Raw genomic sequence first — 24474 nt, 5'->3', positions numbered from 1 at the left:
CATCGACACCATGTCGTCGTGCTGCCGGAGATCTTCCCCAACCTCTCCCTCCTCCTTGCTGGATCAAGGTGCGGGATACATCACCGGGCTGCACGTGTGTTGAACGCGGAGGTGCCGTGGTTCGACACTAGATCGGAATCACACCGCGATCTGAATCGCCGCGAGTACGACTCCATCAACCGCATTCTAGCAACGCTTCCGCTTAGCGATCTTCAAAGGTATGAAGATGAACTCACCCCTCTCTCGTTTCTGGTCTCTCCATAGGAAGATCTGAATATGGCGTAGGAAAATTTTGAATTTATGCTACGTTACCCAACAGTGGCATCCGAGCCAGGTTTTCTATGCGTAGATTCTATGCACGAGTAGAACACAAAAGGTTGTGGGTGCTGATTTGTCAATTGCTTGCCGCTACCAGTCTTATTCTTTTCCGGCGATATTGTGGGATGAAGCGGCCCAGACCGACCTTACACGTACGCTTACGTGAGACAGGTTCCACCGGCCAACATACACACCGTGCATAAAGGTGGCTAGCGGGTGTCTGTCTCTCCCACTCTAGTCGGATTGGATTTGATTAAAATGGTCCTTATGAAGGGTAAATAGCTTTGGCATATCATCATTGTGGCTGTCATGTAGGTAAGAAGGCGTTCTTGCTAGAAACCCAAATCAGCCACGTAAAACTTGCAACAACAATTAGAGGACATCTAACTTGTTTTTGCAGGGTTTGACATGTGATGTGATATGGCCAAAGTTGTGATGTTACATGTGTGATGTATGAGACGATCATGTTATTGTAATAGGATTCACGACTTGCATGTCGATGAGTATTACAACTGGCAGGAGCCATATCAGTTGTCTTAATTTGTTGTATGAGATGAAACGCCATGTGTTTACTACTTTTACCTCATTGATAATGGTTAGCTATAGTAGTAGTGGTAGTAGTAGTAGGCGTGATGACTTCACGGAGACACGATGATGGAGATCATGGTGTCACACCGATGACAATGATGATCATGCGATGCCTGAAGATGGAGATCGAAGGAGCAAAGATGATAATGGCCATATCATGTCACTATATGATTGCATGTGATGTTTATCATGTTTTTCATCTTATTGCTTAGAATGTCGGTAGCATAATAAGATGATCCCTCATAAAATTTTGAGAACATATTCCCCTAAGTGTGCACCATTGCGAAGGACCGTTGTCTCGAAGAACCACGTGATGATCGGGTGTGATAGATTCTAACGTTCGCATACAACGGGTGTAAGCCATATTTACACACGCAAAACACTTAGGTTGACTCAACGAGCTTTGCATGTAGAGACATGACCTCGAATACAAGAAACCCAAAGGTCAAACATGAGTAGTATGGTTGAATACGATCAGCATGAAGCTGCTTACCATGATGACTAGTCCGTCTCACGTGATGATAGGACATGGGTTAGTCAACATGGATCATGTATCACTTAGATGACTAGAGGGATGTTGATTTAAGTGGGAGTTCATACTTAATTTGATTAAATGAACTTAATTGAAATGAACTTATTCTAAAAGTTGTCTTTACAAATATTGTAGATCCAATGGCCAACGCACCTGTCAACCTCAATTTCAACGCATTCCTAGAGAAAAACAAGCTGAAAGATGATGGTAGCAACTATGCGGACTGGGTCCGCAACTTGAAGCTCATCCTCGAAGCAGCTAAAAAGGCTTATGTCCTTAATGCACCGCTAGGTGGCCCTCCTACTCCCGCAGTGGCCCAGGACATTCAGAACGTCTGGCAGACGCGGAGTGATGACTACTCTCTGGATAGGTGTGGCATGTTATACCGTTTGGAAATGGGGCTCCAAAGGCGTTTTGAGCAACACAGAGCATATGAGATGTTCCAGGAGCTGAAACTAGTTTTTCAAGCTCATGCCCGTGTCGAGAGATATAAAATCTCTGACAATTTCTTTAGCTATAAGATGGAGAAGAATAGTCCTGTTAGTTAGCATATACTCAGAATGTCTGGGTTACACGGTCGTCTGACTTCGCTTGGAGTAGAACTTTCGGATGACGCTGTAATTGACAGAATCCTCCAGTCTATCCCACCAAGCTACAAGGGTTTTTTGCTGAACTACAACATGCAAGGGATGTAAAATACCATTCCCGAGTTGTACTCGATGCTGAAATCTGCAGAAGTAGAAATAAAGAAAGAGCATCAAGTGTTGATGGTCAATAAGACCACCAGTTTTAAGAAGGGCAAGGGTAAGAAGAACTTCAAGAAAGACGGCAAAGCCGTTGCTGCGCCAGGTAAGCCAGATACCGGGAAGAAGAAAAAGAATGGACCCAAGCCTGAGACTGAGTGCTTCTATTGCAAGGGAAGAGGTCACTGGAAGCGGAACTGCCCCAAGTACTTAGCAGACAAGAAGGCCGACAACGTTAAAGGTATATATGATATACATGTTATTGATGTGTACCTTACCAACACTCGTAGTAGCTCCTGGGTATTTGATACCGGTGTTGTTGCTCACATTTGCAACTCAAAGCAGGAACTGCGGAATAAGCATAGACTGTCCAAGGACGAGGTGACGATGCGCGTCGGGAATGGCTCCAAGGTTGATGTGATCACCGTCGGCACGCTGCCTCTACATCTACCATTGGGATTAGTTTTAAACCTTAATAATTGTTATTTAGTACCAGCTTTGAGCATGAATATTGTATCAGGGTCTTGCTTAATGCGAGATGGCTACTCATTTAAGTCAGAGAATAATGGTAGTTCTATTTATATGAGTGATATGTTTTATGGTCATGTTCCGCTAGTGAATGGTTTATTCTTGATGAATCTCGATCGTGATGTTACACATACTCATAGTGTGAGTACCAAAAGATGTAAAGTTGATAATGATAGTCCCACATACTTATGGCACTGCCGCCTTGGTCATATCGGTGTTAAGCGCATGAAGAAGCTCCATACTGATGGACTATTAGGGTCTCTTGACTTTAAATCATTTGACACATGCGAACCGTGCCTCGCGAGGAAGATGACTAAGACTCCATTCTCAGGAATAATGGAGAGAGCGACCGACTTATTGGAAATAATACATACTGATGTGTGTGGTCCAATGAACATTCAAGCTCGCGGTGGCTACTGTTATGTTCTCACTCTTACCGATGATTTGAGTTGGTATGGGCATATCTACTTGATGAAGCACAAACATGAGACGTTTGAAAAGTTCAAGGAATTTCAGACTGAGATTGAGAATCAACGTGACAGAAAAATTAAGTGTCTATGATCTGATCTTGGAGGAGAATACTTGAATCACGAGTTTGGCACACACCTAAGGAAGTGTGGAATTGTTTCACAACTGACGCCGCCTGGCACACCGCAACGCAACGGAGTGTTTGAACGTTGTAATCGCACTTTATTAGATATGGTACGATCTATGATGTCTCTTACCGACTTACCATTATCATTTTGGGGATACGCATTAGAAACTGCAGCATTCACTTTAAATAGGGCACCGTCTAAATCCGTTGAGACGACACCGTATGAACTACGGTTTGGCAAGAAACCTAAGTTGTCGTTTCTTAAAGTTTTGGGCTGTGATGCTTATCTGAAGAAACTTCAACCAGAAAAGCTCGAACCCAGAGTGGAGAAATGCGTATTCATAGGATACTCTAAGGAAACTATTGGGTATACCTTCTGTCGTGGGTATAAGTCTGACAGTAGATATGTAGGGTACGAAAAGGATGGCAGAGCCTTAGCTACGGCGAGGTTGTATGAGTTCAGGCCCCTCTACGGTGGAGGTAAAAGCCCTACGTCTTAGTGCTCTTGGGAGCTTAGTGTCGAGTGGAATATAGGATTACAGTAAGTGCCAACCCCTGCACCAGTGGGGAAGGGCGGCTTATATAGAGTGCGCTGCCCTTCACAACGGCCCGATGGACAGGGGTGGAATAGTGGCGAATAAATGCCTACGTTACAGGTAACGTATGCCTTAAATGCTAATAATGGTGTATGAAAACGTATGACCGTTGCCCTCCTGGGAGGTTACAATGTACATAGTGGAATTCAGTCGGTACGTTAAATACGCTCCGAATGCTCGTCACCGACTGGATGATGGGGGAGTCCTTAGTTCAGTCGAAACTGTCTAAGTGCCTTGTCCTCTATGAAGGGTAGTCCTTGGGTAGGACCTATAGGGCAGGCCTATGACCCTACCCTGGGACTATAACCCCATCATTAGTCCCCGAATGGATCGGGGTTGGAACGATGAAGTGATGCCTGGAGTACGGATCCGACTGGTATGGGTGCGACTTTGGCGTTGTTTGCCTCGATCCATTTTATCCTCTCAACCAGTGATCCGAGTGAATATACCAGTGAAACGAACCGTCAGGGACCGAGTGCTTCCGCGGAATCTTTCGATGTGACCGGTCAAACTGACAGCGGCGGATTTTCTGGGATCCTCAAATTTCGGTTGCCGCACGCTCAGCGGGGATGACGACATCGCCATCGAGTAGTTTCTACCGCCTCGATTACCATGCCTTTATCTTCTCCACTAACATCGCAGCAGCCGTTCAGGGGGATAAGATTTCGGGGCCACCTGTTAGTGACTCAGTCGGAAGCTTATTTAAGCCCCTCCGGCGGGGATTTCTTGTTGCGCTGCTCTTGTTCCTCGCATTCACCTCGCTCCTCCCGTAGCTCCCTGCGCGCTCCAAGCCTCCTCCTTCCTCTCCTCCTCTGCGAATCTGTTGCCTTCACCATGACGAAGGGGCAGACCAGCAAACTCGAGTCGCAGAAGAAGAAGAAGAAGGGGGCGGCCCCTGCTCAGCGGCGACAGCGGGCATTGCCGGCGGGTTGGATCCAGGGGGATTTCCTCCCCTCCATGGTGACGGCGGACGACTTGCTGGAGCTGGTGGAGCACGGCATGATCGCCAACAAGTCGTGGAGGCTGCCGGCGGAGGGCGAGACGGAGCCTGCACCGCAGGAGGGGGAGCGCGTCCTGCTGCTCAGCCACGTGTTCAGGGGCTTCTCCTTGCCTCCCAACCCCTTCTTCAGAGGTATTATGAATCACTTCGGGGCGCAGCTCCATCATTTTCCTCCGAACGCGATAGCCCATCTTGCCGCATTCGTCACCCTTTGCGAGTGCTTTATTGGATGCCCCACACTGGGGGCTCTTTAAGTACATCTTCTCCGCTAGGTCCCAAACTATCAAAAAGCTTAGCCAGTCGGACGATAAAACCCATCTCCTCCAGCTCTACGGGGGCTTAGGCTTCCAGAAGAAAACGAAGAGTAGCTACCCCTCTCTTCAGTTGTCCGAGTCAGTTAGGAACTGGCAGTCGACCTGGGTCTATTGCCAGGACACCACTTGTCCGAATGCTGCAACTGGGTTGCCACCTTTTAGCCTAGGCCGTCCGGCCCCTCCCAGGCAGCTTGCGCTCTCCAAGGTGGAAAAGATCCAGATCCAACCTCTGGTCGACGCGCTGATAGCTGTCGTCCGCAAGGGAGTCACCGGCACGGATCTGCTGGAGACTTTTCTGGGTCGGCGCTTCCAACCGCTGCAAGCCCGACACCAAGCCATGTGGCACTATGCAGGGCCTGAGGATTCCACTCGGACCCATCCATAATGCGTGACCGGGGAGGTTGTGACAGCGTGGGTCCGCGGCATCACAGGCGCATGCGACAACCCCCGAGGAGCCCGGCGGGTGAAGCCCTTCCGCGCCGATAATCCTCCACCGAATGAGGTGATCACATCTTGTCGAGTGCTTTCAATCTTCTTAGATTTATCGCTTTTATTGTGCCGCCGCCTGACGTCTGGCGTTGTCGACTGTGTTTTGTATAGGAGTGGACCAACTGGTATTCCCCCGTCTCAAACGAGAATCGAGCTAAGGAAGAGGAGGGCAGCCAGGAGGGCAGCGTGGACAGCGCCGAGTACGTCTCCGACAGTGGGGAGACGGAGGAGGAGACTGAAGAGGAGGAGGGGGAGGTTGGGGAGCAGAGCTCGCCACCTCCACCATCAGAGCATCGAACTAAGCGCCGTCACGAACCTGCGGCTCCGCCGGCTCCTCCAGCGGCCCCGAGTACTCGGCGAGCCTCTACCGTGGCTCCGAGTGCTCGGAGCGTGAATAGGACTAGGGACGCTGCTGCTGAGCCCACGGACCAGCCGTCCAAGGTGGCCAAACCTAGCGGGCCCAAGCCTCGGAAAGCTTTGCCTCAAATGAGGATCACTGTTCCAGTCGCCTTAGCGTAAGTGTCTTGTTCTCCCATCTTCTTTCAGTATCTAGTTGAACTCATGCTTATCCATCGAGTGGATTTTACTCGACAGAGCTGCTACCTCCGCCACCTCTCTGCCGCACCAGGACGATGATCCCATGGATACGGATAATGCTGCCACATCCCAGCAAGGTACGTTGTCCCGACTCCGAGAGTTTGTATTATTGTTTCGCGAGTGCTGTCTTTAATCTTGCCCTTTTTCTGTAATTTCATGTTGTTCAGTCGGGCTTCCTTTGGAGGTGATTCATCTGGAGGGCGACGACCAAAGGGGGTCAGGGCCAGCTTTGGCGCCTGTCCTTGAGGTTGTCCCATCTGCTGCTGCTCCCACCACGAACGTGTCGCCGACCGAGACGATGCCACCGACTGAGACGGTGCCCCTCGCGGCGAAACCGACTAGAGCGGAGCTTGGGATGCCCAAGGAGTCTTCTATCGTGCCGGGTTCGTCGACCGTTCAATATGACGCTCGACACCTCCCGGAAGACCAGGTGGGGGCCGCCAAGGAGGCCATGGTGCAGGTGGAGTTGATGGTGGGTGACGCCAAGGGAGCGTATGACTCCATCGCGTCTTTGTACAAGAAAAGCTTGGAACTCCGGGACGATATCCGAGTAAGTGCGCTAGTAAGTGTTTACTTTCCTCTTGTTACCCACTGGGGGTTTCAGTGATAGACTCGGATACAGTAGGATGTTTTTGCAGTGAGTTCACTCCGAGTGAACCCAGTGGGTGTAGTCCTCGAGACTTCTGTCGAGTGCTTGCACCGAAAGTTGTCTTTATATGTATTTTCTGTGACCTGAACAGATGAAAGCTGATCTGCCCGAATGGTACGAGTGGGGGCACTCCGAGTGCACCCACATGGTGTAGTCCCCGAGAGTAGTGTTACTCAGGTCGGGTAATAGTAGTCTCATAGATTTGTTTGTTTGTCATGTAGCTCAATAGGGCCAACCTGTTCGAGCTTCATGCCAGTGGGGTCACTCTTAGTGAACCGACTAGGTGTAGTCCCCGAGACCGCTGTCGATTGCTTGCGTCAGCAGGGGTCTGAAGAACTTTGAGATTTGATTGTTTTCCTTGTTGAATGTGTCTGATCTTCCCTTTGCGCTTATTTGGCAGAAGACTTGCGAAATGGGATCCGCGTACAATGCTCTGAAGGCTAAGAAGATTCAGCTTGCTGCGAACTTTGAGGCGGCTGTGAATGACCTGGCTGGTGTGAAGGGGGCTCTTGCGGACCAAGAGAAGTATTTGGAGGAGTCCCGAGAGACCAACAAGGCATTGGTAGCCGAAATTGAAAAATTGAAGAGTCAAAGAACCGAACGGATGAGTCAGCTGAAGTTGATGAACAATCGGTGCATGGCGCAGGAGAAGTATGTCAGCGACTCCGCAAGGAAGATGGTTGCACTGCTCGGTGGTAAGCTTTTTGCCGAGTGCTTCTCGACTTTGGAGTTCATTCTGCGCTTACTTTCTGCTTGTCTTTTCTTTGCAGATTTTTGCCTGGACGCTGAGGCTGAAGCAGCCGACATTGAACGGTCGGTTGTTCCGAATGTTCCACTCGGCGACGAAGCCAACCGGGACTTGCTCGAGCGCATATTCACCTTGGCAGAGTGGGACCGTTCATTGGCCGCCTGAGAGAAGTCATCGGCCAGATCGACAAGGAGTTGTGGCCCGAAGACGATTCCGGGCGAGAAATAGAAGGGTTGATGACTCGACTGGAGGACATCCCGAGCAGAGTGGAGGCGTGGAAGAAGTCTGCCGCTCGTTGTGGTGCGGACGTGGCGCTATCTCTTGTCCGAGTGCACTGCAAGGAAGCTCGCGAAGAAAAGCTGAAGGCGTTGCAGGTCGCCAACACCAAGAAGCTTCGATTCGAAGATTTCATGGAGACCTTCCTCGACACAGCCACACGCATCGCATACGGGATCGACCTTGACACCTTCGTGGAGCGTGCCAGTCCCGGTGACCCTTGAAAAACTTTACCTCACGCCTGAAAAACTTTACCTCGGTATGCCGAGTGGTATTTGTATCAAACTTTGGCCACTGCTGTTGGCCGTCACATTCGTGGTTTGGTGTGGATAAGCTTGATCCATACCGAGCCGACTGATCGTAGATCCAACTTTGAATTCGAATCGAATATTTTGCTCTTCTTTCGCCAATTTTTTTGACACAATTTGGGCTCGTGGTTTTTGTTTGGCGTTTCTTGGTGAAGCCAATGGCAAACATGCGGAGCATGTAGTTGTCAGTTGTCTTCACATCCACATGAGCCTCAATGAGGGTCTGCCAAGTTTCCGAGTGCGCACTCGGAGCGAGCTTTTACTTAGGTGACTCTTCGTCGTGGGTAAGTCTCCGAGTGCGACTTTTAGTGCACACTCGGAGCGAGTTGTTACTCATGTAATTGTCAGATGTCTTCACATCCACATGAGCCTCAATGAGGGTCTGCTAAGGCTCCGAGTGGATCTCGAGGATACGCTCGAAGGAAGCTTTTTTATGTAGGCGAATCCGGATCGCAGCTAAGTCCCCGAGTGCGGCTTTTAGCGCGCACTCGGAACGAGTTTGTACTTAGGCGATTCTGGATCGCAGCTAAGTCCCCGAGTGCGGCTGTGGCGATTCTGGGTCGGAGCTAAGTCCCCGAGTGCGGCTATAAGCTTGCACTCGGAGCGAGTTGTTACTCATGTAGTTGTCAGTTGTCTTCACATCCACATGAGCCTCAATGAGGGTCTGCTAAGCCTCCGAGTGGATCTCGAGGATACACTCGAAGGAAGCTTTTTTACTTAGGCGATTCTGGATCGCAGCTAAGTCCCCGAGTGCGGCTTTTAGTGCGCACTCGGAGCGAGTTTGTACTTAGGTGATTCTGGATCGCAGCTAAGTCCCCAAGTGCGGCTGTAAGCTTGCACTCGGAGCGAGTTTGTACTTAGGCGATTCTGGGTCGCAGCTAAGTCCCCGAGTTCGGCTGTAAGCTCGCACTCGGAGCGAGAGTTTTTTTACTTAGGCGACTCTGGGTCGCAGCTAAGTCCCCAAATGCGAATTTTAGTGCACACTCGGAGAGAGAGTTTTTACTTAGGCGACTCTGGGTCGCAGCTAAGTCCCCGAGTGCGACTTATAGCACACACTCGGAGAGTGAGTTTTACTTAGGCGACTCTGGGTCGCAGCTAAGTCCCCGAGTGCGACTTTTAGCGCACACTCGGAGAGAGAGTTTTTACTTAGGCGACTCTGGGTCGCAGCTAAGTCCCCGAGTGCGACTTTTAGCGCACACTCGGAGAGAGAGTTTTACTTAGGTGACTCTGGGTCGCAGCTAAGTCCCCGAGTGCGACTTTTAGCGCACACTCGGAGAGAGAGTTTTTACTTAGGCGACTCTGGGTCGCAGCTAAGTCCCCGAGTGCCACTTTTAGCGCACACTCGGAGAGAGAGTTTTACTTAGGCGACTCTGGGTCGCAGCTAAGTCCCGGAGTGCGACTTTTAGCGCACACTCGGAGAGAGAGTTTTAGACCGGAGTCTGCAAACACGGAAGAATTTTGAACCTGCAAGAAATCAATCTGCTTTGTATTACTTCGATGATACTTGTTCTTTACATTGCCCCCGTCGGCAGTCACCTGTAGAAGCGCTTCAGGAGATCTCCGTTCCATGCTCACGGCTCGTCCGTTTCCCTGTCGAGGTTGTAGAGTCTATATGCTCCGTTGTTCAGCACCTTAGAGATGATGAAGGGTCCTTCCCAGGCGGGAGCCAACTTGTGAGGTCTCTGCTGATCCACTCGGAGCACGAGGCCGCCTGCTTGGAATGTGCGACTCCTGACGTGCCGCGCGTGAAAATGCCGCAGGTCTTGTTGATAAATTGGTGAGCTAGTCAGTGCCATCTCGCGCTCTTTTTCTAGAAGATCCACTCCGTCTTGCCTGGCTTGTTCTGCTTCAGCTTCAGAGAAGAGTTCGACTCGTGGAGAGTTGTGAAGCAAGTCACTCGGAAGGACCACCTCTGCTCCATAAACGAGGAAGAATGGGGATCGCCCTGTAGATCTATTCGGAGTTGTGCGGAGGCCCTACAGCACCGAAGGCAGTTCGGTGACCCATGCGCCGGCGGCATGTCCAACTTCTTGCAGGAGTCGAGGCTTCAACCCTTGAAGAATAAGACCATTCGCCCGCTCTTCTTGCCCGTTTGTTTGGGGGTGTGCCACAGATGCAAAATCCACTCGGAATCTTTGGCCTGCGCAAAATCCTTTGAACCTGTCCGAGTCAAAGTTTGTGCCGTTGTCGGTGATTATGCTGTGCGGAACCCCATATCTGGAGATGATGTCTCTGATGAATTTGATGGCCGTGAGGGCGTCAAGCTTCTTGATGGGCTTGGCTTCAATCCACTTGGTGAACTTGTCGACTGCTACTAGCAGATGAGAGAATCCCCCTTGGCCTATTCTGAATGGTCCGACTGTATCTAATCCCCACACGGCGAACGGCCAAACAAGAGGGATTGTCTTCAGCGCAGATGTTGGCTTGTGGGACTTGTTCGAATAGAACTGACATCCTTCGCATTGGTCGACCATATCTTTTGCCATTTCATTCGCCTGCAACCAGAAGAAACCAGCTCTGAATGCTTTGGTGACGATTTATCTTGAGGAGGCATGATGGCCGCAGGTTCCCGAGTGAATTTCTTCGAGGATTAACTGTCCCTCCTCAGGGGAGATGCACCACTGAAGGACGCCTGAAACACTTTCCTTGTACAACTGGCCATCAATGACGGTGAAGGACTTCGACCTGCGGACGATCTGCCTAGCTTGGACTTCGTCTTCTGGTAATTCGTGCCTCAGGATGTATGCAATGAACGACACAGTCCATTCGGGGATGAGAGCAAGAATCTCCATGATCAAATCAACCACGGCAGGGACCTCGACTTCAATCGAATCTGTTGAGCTTTTCGGTTGTACTGGTTCCTCTGTAAAAGGATCTTCTTTTACTGAGGGGAGGTGTAGGTGCTCGAGGCAGACATCACTCGGGACTGGTCTCCGAGTGGATCCAAGTTTTGCCAATTCATCAGCTGCTTGGTTTTTCAGTCGCGGAACATGGTGAAGTTCCAGACCTTCAAACTTCTTATCGAGCTTCCTTACCGCGTTGCAGTATGCAGTCATAGTGGGGTTCCTTACATCCCACTCCTTCATCACTTGATTAACCACCAAATCCGAATCGCCGTAGACCATCAGGCGACGGACGCCGAGTGTGATGGCCATATGCAATCCATAAAGGAGAGCTTCGTACTCTGCCTTGTTTTTGAAGAATCAAAATGTATCTGCAACACATACTTGAGTTTATCACCTTTTGGCGATATGATCACTACGCCAGCGCCGGAGCCAGTCAACATCTTGGACCCATCGAAGAACATGGTCCAATGAGCCGAGTAGATGTGAGTCGGTTGCTGTTGTTCTACCCATTCTGCTATGAAGTCAGCCAGAGCTTGAGACTTTATAGCCTTCTTGGCTTCGAACTTGATGTCGCAGTATAACATCTCCATTGCCCAGTTCGCCACTCGGCCTGATGCGTCCCAATTGTGGAGGATTTCCGACAACGGAGCATGAGAAATGACAGACACCGAGTGGTCTTGGAAATAATGAGCCACCTTCTTTGGAGTCATGTAGATCCCGTAAATAAGCTTTTGATAATGGGGATACCTCTGCTTGGAAGGAGTCAGGACTTCGGAGACATAATATACTGGCCGCTGAACCTTATACGCTTTGCCTTCTTCTTCGCGTTCGACTGTGAGAACAGTGCTGACGACTTGATTTGTAGCCGCGATGTACAGAAGAAGGGGTTCTTTACTGAGCGGGGCAGTAAGAACCGGCTGGGTGGAAAGCAAGGCTTTGAGGTTGTCGAATGCAATTTGGGCTTCGTCTGTCCACTCGAAAGTATCTGAATTCTTCATGAGTCGGTACAGAGGTAACGCCTTCTCGCCAAGTCGAGCGATAAACCTGCTCAAAGCCCATAGGCAACCTGTGAGCCTTTGAACATCATGTATTCTGACCGGTCGCTCCATCCGGACGATGGTCCCAATCTTTTCGGGGTTGACATCGATTCCTCGTTCGGAAACGAAGAAACCGAGTAACTTTCCGCTGGGAACGCCGAATGAACACTTGGCTGGGTTGAGCTTGGTATCGTACCTACGTAGGTTGGCGAATGTTTCTGCCAAGTCAGTCAGCAGGTCGGAACCTTTGCGTGACTTGACTATGATATCGTCCATATATGCCTCCACATTTCAACCGATCTGATCAAGGAGGCATTTTTGGATCATGCGCATAAAAGTTGCTCCTGCATTCTTCAAACCGAATGGCATAGTGATGTAGTAGAAACACCCGAATGGGGTGATGAAGGCTGTTTTTAATTCATCCGGACCATACACACGGATCTGATGATAACCCGAATAGGCATCAAGGAATGATAAACGCTCGCAGCCAGCAGTCGAATCAACAATTTGATCAATGCGGGGTGCGGGAAATGATCTTTCGGGCAGACCTTATTGAGATGCTTGAAGTCGATGCACATACGGAGAGACTTGTCCTTCTTGGGCACCATGACAACATTGGCGAGCCACTCGGAGTGGTGTACCTCGCGAATGAAGTTGGCTGCCAAAAGTTTAGCCACCTCCTCTCCGATTGGCTTCCTTTTGTGCGCGGCGGACCGACGCAGGCGTTCTTGGACGGGCCGAGCAGCAGGATCCACATGCAGTCGGTGCTCAGCCAACTCCCTGGGTACACTTAGCATGTCAGCGGGCTTCCATGCAAAAATGTCCCAGTTCTCACGGAGGAATTGGATGAGCTCGGCTTCCTATTTTGGATCAAGGGTGGTGGAGATGTTCGTCGGGGCAGCGGTGTCGTCTGTCGGGTGGATGCTGACTTTCTTCGTGTCTCCCGCCGACTGGAATGCGGACTCCGAAGCTGGCTTCTTCGAATGCATCAAGTCAGCGGGGTCGGCTGTCTTCTTGTACTCATCTAGCTCGAGGATAGCCATGTGCTGATCGGCAATCCTCGACCCTTGCTGCAGACACTCCTCGGCCCGCTGCCAATTGCCTGTGATCGTGATCACGCCTTTGGGACCCGGCATCTTCAGCTTCAAATACACGTAACATGGACGGGCCATGAAACGCGCATACGACGGACGACCCAGAATCGCATGGTATGCACTCTGGAAGTCCACCACCTCGAATGTCAGCTTTTCCTTGCGGAAGTTCTTGTCGGAGCCGAAAACGACGTCCAACGCGATCTGGCCGAGTGACTTGGCCTTTCGTCCTAGGACGACTCCATTGAACTGCATGCTGCTCTTGCTAAGTTTGGACATCGGAATGCCCATCCCCTTGAGAGTGTCAGCGTACATGATGTTCAAGCCGCTGCCGCCGTCCATGAGGACTTTGCGCAGTCAGACTCCTTCCACCACCGGGTCGACGACCAGAGCTTGCCTCCCTGGGGTGGGCACGTGTGCTGGATGGTCCGACTGATCAAAGGTGATCGCAGTCTGAGACCATTTGAGGAACGTGGGGTTGGTTGGGGTTGCCATGTTCACCTACCTGTTCACCAGCTTCAGTCGACTCTTGCTTTCCACGTGTGCAAAAATCATCAATGTTGGATGGACTTGGGGGAGAGGATCCTCCTTGTCCTCATCATCCTGCTCGTTATCCTTTTCACTCGGCTGCCCTTCGCCGAACCCTTGGATCAGGAGGCGACATTGCCTAGTGGTGTTCTTCGGGAATATGGCGTTGCCTTCTTCGTCCATCTTCGTGTGGATTGGACATGGCTGATCCAAGATGGAATTCCTGAACTGTTTCTTCTTGGGGGTGTACTGAGCTTTCCCCTTGCCCTTGAACTTGGCATTTGTAACGGCTGCTGCCTCTGCCTGCAGAGTGGATGGTGCTTTCTGCGTTTGCTTCCGATTGCTGTTCCCATCTCCGTCGGCGACTGCCTTATGCTTGCCGCTATGTATGCGGTCCTCTTCTTCGCCATTTGCATAGCGTGCGGCTATCTCCATCATCTTGCTCATGGAGATATCTCCTGTCCGACCGAACTTCAGGTACAGATCTCTGTACCGCACGCCTGCCTTGAAGGCGCAGACTGCTTGGTGCTCTGTGACGTTCTCCACCGTGTGGTAGAGGGTCGTCCAACGCTGGGTGAAATCGCGTAGGGGCTCATTCTGCTTCTGGACACAATGCTGGAGCTCCACGAGACTAGCAGGGCGTTTGCACGTGCCCTCGAAGGTCCTGATGCAGACTCGGGACAGATCTGCCCAGCTGAAGATGCTTGATGGGGCCAACTGGTTCAGCCACGCTCGTGCCGAGCCATCGAGCATCAGGGGGAGATGTTTCATGGCGACCTGGTCATCTCCGCCACCGATCTGGACCGCCACTCGGTAGTCGTCCAGCCATGTTTCTGGCTTGGATTCTCCTGTGAACATGCTGATCCCCGTCGCCAATCGGAAGTTGGGAGGGATGTCAGCAGAACGTATGGCCCGACTGAAGCACTCGGGGCCAGAGACGATGGTCCTGCTTCCACTCGGACGGTCTCTATCGTGACCATCACGGTGGGCTCGACTCCTGTCGACCTTCCTCTGGGCGATGTACCCTCTTGCGTCGGGCCTTGGATTATACGCGTCACCGACTAAACGCCGATCATCGTGATGTCGGGGTCCGTAAGGCCCACCCCGCGGAGGGGTGCGGGAACGGCGATGATCTTCGGGATTCATGGAACGGCTGCCCCTTTGCGTCGCTGATGAGAGTCGGGGCTGAAAACTGACCGATGCGTGTTCGTGTGAACAGAACTGTTGCGGATCCTGTTGTGCGACTGGGAGACCGCCGAATTCTGCTGCTGCGCCATGTGCAACAGGGCACGGATCTGCTCGATCCCTTTACCAGCCTCTGAATCAGTCGGTTGGAGGGAATCGGCTATCTTGGCAGCGGCAGCCAGGTTGAGGACGGGTGTGCGGAACACCTCAACGTTCCTCTGGCGAGTGCGTCGACTGGCAGAATGGTGGTGTTGACTGCGAGCGTCGGATGATTCGCCAACCTCGTGCTCGTTCCGACCAGTCCGGTGGGGACTTTCATGGGAATCGGCCATGAGAACCTCGGCTGTAGGCCCATGACCCAAGTACTCGGCAGGCAACTCAGTCGGAACTGAGTCCAAGCACTAGGACGACGGCGCGACCACAACCGACTCGAGGACCGCCACTTGAGAGGACGCGTTCTGTCGCGCCTGGGCGTGTCACACCCAACGCTGGGGCCGCGGACGGCGGGACCACTTGTTGCGGCGAGTAACGGGGGCAAAGATCGACAACGGGGCCGATTGCTGGAGAAGAAGGACGCCGTGGGCACCAGCGCGGAAATGTGTAGCCCCGCGACTGGGGAACGCCTCGACGTCGAGAGGTGCATCCCGAAGCCATGCCGAATCATCGACGATGAAGGAGAGTGCGCCAAAGAGGATCTCATGACCCATGCACAAATCTCCGCCGGAAGACATGATGAAAAGATGAAGTTGCAAACTCGCCGGAAGTCGCTTAGACGCCTGCCCCACGGTGGCGCCAACTGTCGTGGGTATAAGTCTGACAGTAGATGTGTAGGGTACGAAAAGGATGGGAAGAGCCTTAGCTACGGCGAGGTTGTATGTGTTCAGGCCCCTCTACGGTGGAGGTAAAAGCTCTACGTCTCAGTGCTCTTGGGAGCTTAGTGTCGAGCGGAATATAGGATTACAGTAAGTGCCAACCCCTGCATCAGTGGGGAAGGGCGGCTTATATAGAGTGCGCTGCCCTTCACAACGGCCCGGTGGACAGGGGTGGAATAGTGGTGAATAAATGCCTACGTTACAGGTAATGCATGCCTTAAATGCTAATAATGGTGTATGAAAACGTATGACCGTTGCCCTCCTGGGAGGTTATGATGTACAGATTGGAATTCAGTCGGTACGTTAAATACACTCCGAATGCTCGTCACCGACTGGATGATGGGGGAGTCCTTAGTTCAGTCGGAACTGTCTAAGGGCCTTGTCCTCTATGAAGGGTAGTCCTTGGGTAGGACCTATAGGGCAGGCCTATGACCCTACCCTGGGACTATAACCCCATCACCTTCTATCTTAGATCCGAAGGTAAAACCTTTGTTGCCATGAACGGATCCTTTCTAGAGAAAGAGTTTCTCTCGAAAGAATTAAGTGGGAGGAAAGTAGAACTTGATGAGGTAATTACACCCCCTCTAGAACCGGAGAGTAGCGCAGCGCGAGAAATTGTTCCCGTGGCGCCTACGCCAGCTGAAGAGGAAGTTAATCATGATGATCATGAAGCTTTGGATCAAGTTACTACCGAACCATGAAGGTCCACAAGGGTACGATCGGCACCAGAGTGGTACGGCAACCGTGTGATGGAAATCATGTTGTTAGACAACGGTGAACCTTCGAATGATGAAGAAGCAATGGCGGGCCCGGATTCCAACAAATGGCTTGAGGCTATGAAATCCGAGATAGGATCCATGTATGAGAACAAAGTATGGGCTTTGGTGGACTTGCCCGATGATCGGCAAGCCATAGAAAATAAATGGATCTTTAAGAAGAAGACTGATGCAAACGGTAATGTGACCATTTACAAAGATCGACTTGTCGCAAAGGGTTTTCGACACATTCAAGGAGTTGACTACGATGAGACTTTCTCTCCCGTAGTGAAGTTGAAGTCACTCCGAATCATGTTAGCAATTGCTGCTTTTCATGATTATGAAATTTGGAAAATGGACGTCAAAACAGCGTTCCTTAATGGGTATCTTAAGAACGAGTTGTATATGATGCAACCAGAAGGTTTTGTCAACCCTAAGAGTGCTAACAAGGTATGTAAGCTCCAGCGCTCCATCTATGGGCTGGTGCAAGCATCTCGGAGTTGGAACATTCACTTTAATGAGGTGATTAAAGCGTTTGGGTTCATACAGGTTTATGGAGAAGCATGTCTGTACAAGAAAGTGAGTGGGAGCTCTGTAGCTTTCCTCATACTATATGTGGATGACATATTATTGATGGGGAGTAATATAGAGTTGTTGGAGAGCATAAAGGCCTATTTGAACAAGAGCTTTTCAATGAAGACCTTGGAGAAGCTGCATACATACTAGGCATCAAGATCTATAGAGATAGATCGAGACGCCTCATAGGTCTTTTGCAAAGTACATACCTTGACAAGATATTGAAGATGTTCAATATGGAAAACTCAAAGAAGGGTTTCTTATCAGTTTTGCAAGGTATGAGATTGAGTAAGACTCAGTCACCGACCACGAAAGCAGATAGAGAGAAGATGAGTACTGTCCCCTACACTTCAGCCGTAGGCTCTCTAATGTATGCCATGCTGTGTACCAGACCTGATATAAACCTTGCCATAAGTTTGGTAGGGAGGTACCAAAGTGATCCCGGTATGGAACACTGGACAGCGGTCAAGAATATCCTTAAGTACCCAAAGAGGACTAAGGAGATGTTTCCCGTTTATGGAGGTGACGAAGAGCTCGTCGTAAAGGTTTACATCGGTACTAGCTTCAACACAGATTCGGATGACTCTAAGTCACAGACCGGATACATGTATGTTTTGAATGGCGGGGCAGTGAGCTGGTGCAGCAGTAAGCAAGAAGTCATGGCAGCATCTACATCTGAAGCGGAGTACATAGCTTCTTCAGAAGCGGCTCATGAAGGGATTTGGATGAAGGAGCTCATCACCGACCTTGGAGTGGTCCCAAGCGCGTCGGGTCCGATGACACTCTTCTGTGATAACACTGGGGCCATTTCCATAGCCAAGGAGCCCAGGTTTCACTCGAAGACCAAGCACATCAAACACCACTACAACTCATCCAGGACCATGTCCAGAGTGGAGTAATAGATATTTGTAAAGTGCACACGGATCTGAATATTGCAGACCGATTGACTAAACCTCTTCCTCGAGCAAAACATGATCAACACCACAATGCTTTGGGTGTTCGATACATCACAATGTAACTAGATTATTGACTCTAGTGCAAGTGGGAGACTGTTGGAAATATGCCCTAGAGACAATAATAAAATGGATATTAGCATATTTCCATGTTCATGATAATCGTCTATTGTTCATGCTATAATTGTATTAATAGGAAACAGTAATACATGTGTGAATAAATAGATCACAATGTGTATGTAGCAAGCCTCTAGATTGGGTAGCTCGTTGATCAATAGATGATCATGGTTTCTTGATAATGGACATTGGTTGTCATTGATAATGGGATCACATCATTGGGAGAATGATGTGATGGACAAGACCCATTCCTAAGCATAGCACTAGATCGTATTGTTCGTATGCTAAAGCTTTTCTAATGTCAAGTGTCTTTTCCTTCGACTATGAGATTGTGCAACTCCTGGATACCGTAGGAGTCCTTTGGGTGTATCAAACGTCACAACATAACTGGGTGACTATAAAGGTGCACTACGGGTATCTCCGAAAGTGTCTGTTGGGTTGGTACAAATCGAGATCGGGATTTGTCACTCCGTGTGACGGAGAGGTATCTCTGGGCCCACTCGGTAGAACATCATCATAATGAGCTCAGTGTGACTAAGGAGTTAGTCACGGGATGATGTGCTACGGATCGAGTAAAGAGACTTACCGGTAACGAGATTGAGCAAGGTATAGGTATACCGACGATCGAATCTCGGGCAAGTTCTATACTGACAGACAAAGGGAATTGTATACGGGATTGATTGAATCCTTGACATCGTGGTTCACCCAATGAGATCATCGTGGAACATGTGGGATCCACCATGGGTATCCAGATCCTACTGATGGTTATTGGCCGGAGAGTGTCTCGGTCACGTCTGCATGATTCCCGAACCCATAGGGTCTACACACTTAAGGTTCGATAACACTATGGTTATAGGGAATTGTTATACGAGGTTACCGAAGGTTTTTTGGAGTCCCGGATGAGATCCCGGACGTTGCGAGGAGCTCCGGAATGGTTCAGAGGTAAAGATTGATATATAGGATGGATTGGTTTGGACGCCGGAAATGTTTCGGGCACCACCGGCAAAGTGCCGGGACCACCTGAAGGGTTCCGGAGGCCCACCCGGAGGGGCCACAAGCCCCGGAAGGCTACATGGGACAAGAGCAGGAGGGAACCAGCCTCTAGGTGGGCTGGTGCGCCTCCGACACTCAGCCCAGGCGCACCAGAGTGGGAGGGAGGGGAAACCCCACGCGCTGGTGGGCCTAAGGCCTACCTAGGGGTGCGCCACCCCCTCTCCTCCCTCGCCGCCGCCCCTCTCCCATCTAGGGCTGACGCCCCCCCTAGAGGGGGAAACCCTAAAGGGGGCGCCACCCCTCCCTTCCCCCTATATATAGTGGGAGTTTTGGCCTTTGGAGATACGTTTTTCAATCTCTCTCTCGGCGCAGCCATGTGCTACGTCTCCAACGTATCTATAATTTTTGATAGTTCCATGCTATTATCTTGTCAAACTTTGGATGTTCTGTATGTCTTTTATATCTTTTCTGGTACTAACTTATTAACTCAGTGCCAAGTGCCAGTTCCTGTTTTTTCCGTGTTTTCACCCTTTTCAGAGGAGGATTTCAAACGGTGTCCAAACGGAATAAAACTTCCGAAAAGATTTTTCCCGGAAGAGAAGATACGCGTCATACTTGAGAACCAAGGCAGGGGCCAGCAGGGGACCCCACAAGCCCCCTATGCGCGCCCACGGGTTGCCCGCGCCTAGCAGGCTTGTGGGCCCCCTGTGGCACGTCTGCCCTACCTCTTCCGCCTATAAATTCAGAAAAATTCCAAAATTGCGCAAGAGAAAATACTTTTCCGCCGCCGCAAGCTTCTGTCTCTGCAAGATCCCATCTGGGGCACGTTCTGGTGCCCTGCCGGAGGGGGGATTGTAATACGGAGGGCTTCTTCATCAACACCATGACCTCTCCGATGATGCGTGAGTAGTTCACCATAGACCTTCGGGTCCATAGCTAGTAGCTAGATGGCTTCTTCTCTCTCTTGGATCTTCAATACAAAGTTCTCCATGATCTTCGTGGAGATCTATCCGATGTAATCTTCTTTTGCGGTGTGTTTGTCTAGATCCGATGAATTGTGGATTTATGATCAGATTATCTATGAATCTTATTTGAGTTTCTTCTGATCTCTTATATGCATGATTTCATATCCTAGTAATTCTCTTTGAGTTGTGGGTTTTGTTTGGCCAACTTGATCTATGATTCTTGCATTTGGAGAAGTGCTTGGTTTTCGGTTCATACCGTGCGGTGACCTCACCCAGTGACAGAAGGGGTAGAGAGGCACGCATCGTGTTGTTGCCATCAAGGGTAAAAAGACGGGGTTTTCATCATTGGTTTGAGTTTATCCCTCTACATCATGTCATCTTGCTTAAAGCGTTACTCCGTTTGTCATGAACTCAATACACTAGATGCATGCTGGATAGTGGTCGATGTGTGGAGTAATAGTAGTAGATGCAGGAAGTATCAGTCTACTTGTCTCGGACATGATGCCTATATGTATGATCATTGCCTTAGATATTGTCATGACTCTGCGCGGTTCTATCAATTGCTCGACAGTAATTTGTTCATCCACTGTAATATTTTCTATTTTGAGAGAAGCCTCTAGTGAACACTATGGCCCCCAGGTCTACTTCACACCATATTTTCAGCCTTACTCTTTTACTTTGTTGGACATCCCGCCTTCAGATCTCACTTTGCAATCAATCTTGAAGGGATTGACAACCCCTTTATAGTGTTGGGTGCAAGCTCTTTTGTGTTTGTGCAGGTACTCTGGACTTGACACGATTCTCCTACTGGATTGATACCTTGGTTCTCAAACTGAGGGAAATACTTACTACTCCTGTGCTGCATCACCCTTTCCTCTTCAAGGGAAAAACCAAGGCAAGCTCAAGAGGCAACAAAAGGATTTCTGGCGCCGTTGCTGGGGAGGAGGATCAAGTCAAGAATAGTCTTCCGTCAACGTGCCGATTTCTGGCCCCGTTGTCGGGGAGGATCAAGTCAAGAACTCGTCCAAGTAAGTGTCGCAAACTCATCTCTTGCATTTACTTTTTTGCCTCTCGTTTTCCTCTCCCCCACTTCTGAAAAACAAAAATTTACAAAAATATTTCCCTTTTTCTTCATTTTCCTTTTTTGTTCGCCCTTCTCTTTCGCTTGCTTTCTGTTCGCTTGTGTGCTATGTGCCTTCAATATGCTTGCATCTTCGCTATAAATCCTATTAGTGTCAATCATGCTAAAAATACGCAAAACCCTAAGCTTAGGGATGCTAGTTTTGCTATGTCCACTACTTGTTGCAATGATCATGATTGGGGTGATAATTTTTCTTATGATCTTGAAATTTTTTTTAAGCCTCATGATGAATTTGATATTTGCAATAATATTGAAATTGGGTTTGGAGAAGTCATGACTTTAGTTGATGATAATCCCACTATTTTTGAAGAGCGTCAACTTTGCATGCATGTGGATCATGAAAAGAATATCCTTTGTGATAGCTATATTGTTGAATTTGATTATGATCCCACATGTAATTGCTATGAGAGAGGAAAATATTGTGGTAGAAACTTTCATGTTACCAAATTACCTCTCGTTATGTTGAGATTGCTATTCTCTCTTTCTTCTTCCTTGCATATGGTAACTATTGGTTGTATTGACAATCTGTTTTCCAATAAAATTCCTATGCATAGGAAGTATGTTAGACTTATATGTGATTTTCACATGCTTTATGATGCTCTCATTGTGCTTCAATTCTTGTCTTTTATGTGAGCATCATTGAATTATCAATGCCTAGCTAAGGGCGTTAAACAATAGCGCTTGTTGGGAGGCAACCCAATGAATTTATCTTTTCCTTTCTGTTTTGTTGTGTCAACACAATCATAATTCTGTTATGATAGTGTCTTTTGTGTTTGAGCCAAGCAAAACCTTTATGACTAGTCTTGATGATGGTTGTTTGATCCTGCTGGAAAAAGACAGAAACTTTTCGCTCACGAGATTATTTTTCATTTTTTTTCAGAAAGAGCTTTGGAGTTGATTCTTTTTTATGCTGGTTGATATGCCTTTTTCCCACGCAGTCGTAATTGTTCAGAATTGTTGAGGTACCAGAAGTATACGAAGTGTACATATTTCTACAGACTGGTTTGTTTTTGATAGATTCTGTTTTTGTTGAGTTGGTTGCTTGTTTTGATGAAACTATGGATAGTATCGGGGGGGGGGGTACTAGCCATGGAAAATTTAGAATACATTAATATAACACCAATATAAATATAAATCAAGATTGCTACAGTACCTAAAGAGGTGGTAGTTTATTTTCTTGTGCTAATGATATCACGAGTTTCTGTTTAAGTTTTGTGTTGTGAAGTTTTCAATTTTTGGGTGATGTTCTCATGGACAAAGGGATAAAGAGTGGAAAGAGCTCAAGCTTGGGGATTCCCAAGGCATCCCAAGCCAAATTCAAGGACACCAAAAAGCCTAAGCTTGGGGATGCCCCGGGAAGGCATCCCCTCTTTCGTCTTCAATCCATCGGTAACATTACTTGGAGCTATATTTTTATTCACCACATGATATTTGTTTTGCTTGGAGCATCTTGTATCTTAGGAGTCTTTTCTTTTTGTTGTGTCACAATCATCCTTGCTGCACACCTTTTGAGAGAGACATGCACTCATTGTGAATTTGCTAGAATGCTCATTATGCTTCACTTGTATCTTTTGAGCTAGATAATTTTGCTCTATGTGCTTCTCTTAGATCTTTTAGAGCACGGCGGTCCGTGAATTGGTAGTTGTCTTGTTCTATGAAATTAGTCCCAAAGGTGACAGGTACCCAAAGAGGATACAAAAACTTCCATCTTCATGTGCGTTGAGTAGAAAGAGAAGTTTGATTCCTCTCAATTAGTTTTGAGATGTGGATTGGATAATATTAAGAGTTATGTTAGTAGGGTGTTGTGAATCTAGAAATACTTATGTTAAAGTTAGTGATTACCGTAACATGCACATATGGTGAACCGCTATGTTAGAAAGTCGGAGCATGATTGATCTATTGATTGTCATCCTTTGTGTTGCGGTCGGGATCGCGCGATGGTTTACACCTACCAATCCTTCCCCTATGAGTATGCGTTTAGCACTTTGTTTCGATTACTAATAAAAACTTTCGCAACAAGTATGTGAGTTCTTCATGACTACTGTGAGTCCATGGTATAGATGCACTTTCACCTTCCACCATTGCTAGCCTCTCTAGTACCATGCAATTTTCGCCGATGCACAAACCCACCATATGCTCTCCTCAAAACAGCCACCATACCTACCTACTATGGCATTTTCATAGCCATTCCAAGATATATTGCCATGAACTCCCATCGTTCCGTCTCATGACTTGTGTCGTCACTCTCATATTGCCATTGCATGATCGTAAGATAGCTAGCGAGATGTCTCAACATCATACGCCAAGCTAGATCGTTGCACATCCCGGTACACTACCGGATGCATTTCCTATAGAGTCATCATCGTTCTAAGCTTTGAGCTGTGAGTAAATAAAAGTGTGATGATCATCATTATTAGAGAATTGTCCCATGTGAGGAAATAAAAAAAGAGGCCAAAGTTGCCCACACAAAAAATTGAGAAAAAATAAGAAGAGAGGCCTAAGAGCCCAAACAAAAAAAAGAGAGAGAAGGGACAATGCTACTACATTTTTCCACACTTGTGCTTCATAATAGCACCATGTTCTTCATGATTGAGAGCTTCTTGCCTTTTCACCACCATATACTAGTGGGAATCTTTATTATATAACTTGGCTTGTATATTCCGAGGATGGGCTTCATCAAATTGCCCAGGTCTTCGTGATCAAGCAAGTTGGATGCACACCCACTAGTTCTCCTTTTGAGCTTTCACATACTTATAGCTCTAGTGCATCCTTTGTATGGCAATCCCTACTCATTCACATTGATATCTATTAATGGGCATCTCCATAACCCTTTAATACGCCGAGTCAATGTGACCATCTCTTCCTTTTTGTCTCACAACCACCACCACACTCTATTCCACCTATCGTGTTATATCCATGGCTCACGCTCATGTGTTGCGTGATAGTTGTAAAAGGTTTGAGAAAGTAAGAGTTCAAAAACAATTACTTGGGCAATACTGGGGTTGTGCATGATTTAAGTTAGTTGTGTGAGGATGATGGAGCATAGCCAGACTATATGATTTTGTAGGGATAACTTTCTTTGGCCTTGTTATTTCGAAAGTTCATGATTACCTTGCTAGTTTGCTTGAAGTATT

The 24474-nt window shown here is 48.6% G+C and overlaps 1 pseudogene; it reads left to right on the top strand.

Annotated features, from left to right (window-relative positions):
• Positions 1 to 24474, top strand: part of LOC123441632 — a 50696-nt pseudogene that overhangs the window by 14370 nt on the left and 11852 nt on the right.

Source organism: Hordeum vulgare, chromosome 3H, assembly GCF_904849725.1.
Source record: "Hordeum vulgare subsp. vulgare chromosome 3H, MorexV3_pseudomolecules_assembly, whole genome shotgun sequence".
Taxonomy (NCBI): domain Eukaryota; kingdom Viridiplantae; phylum Streptophyta; class Magnoliopsida; order Poales; family Poaceae; genus Hordeum; species Hordeum vulgare.
Note: the sequence above shows the minus strand (reverse complement) of the source record. Positions and strands in the feature narration are given on the sequence as shown.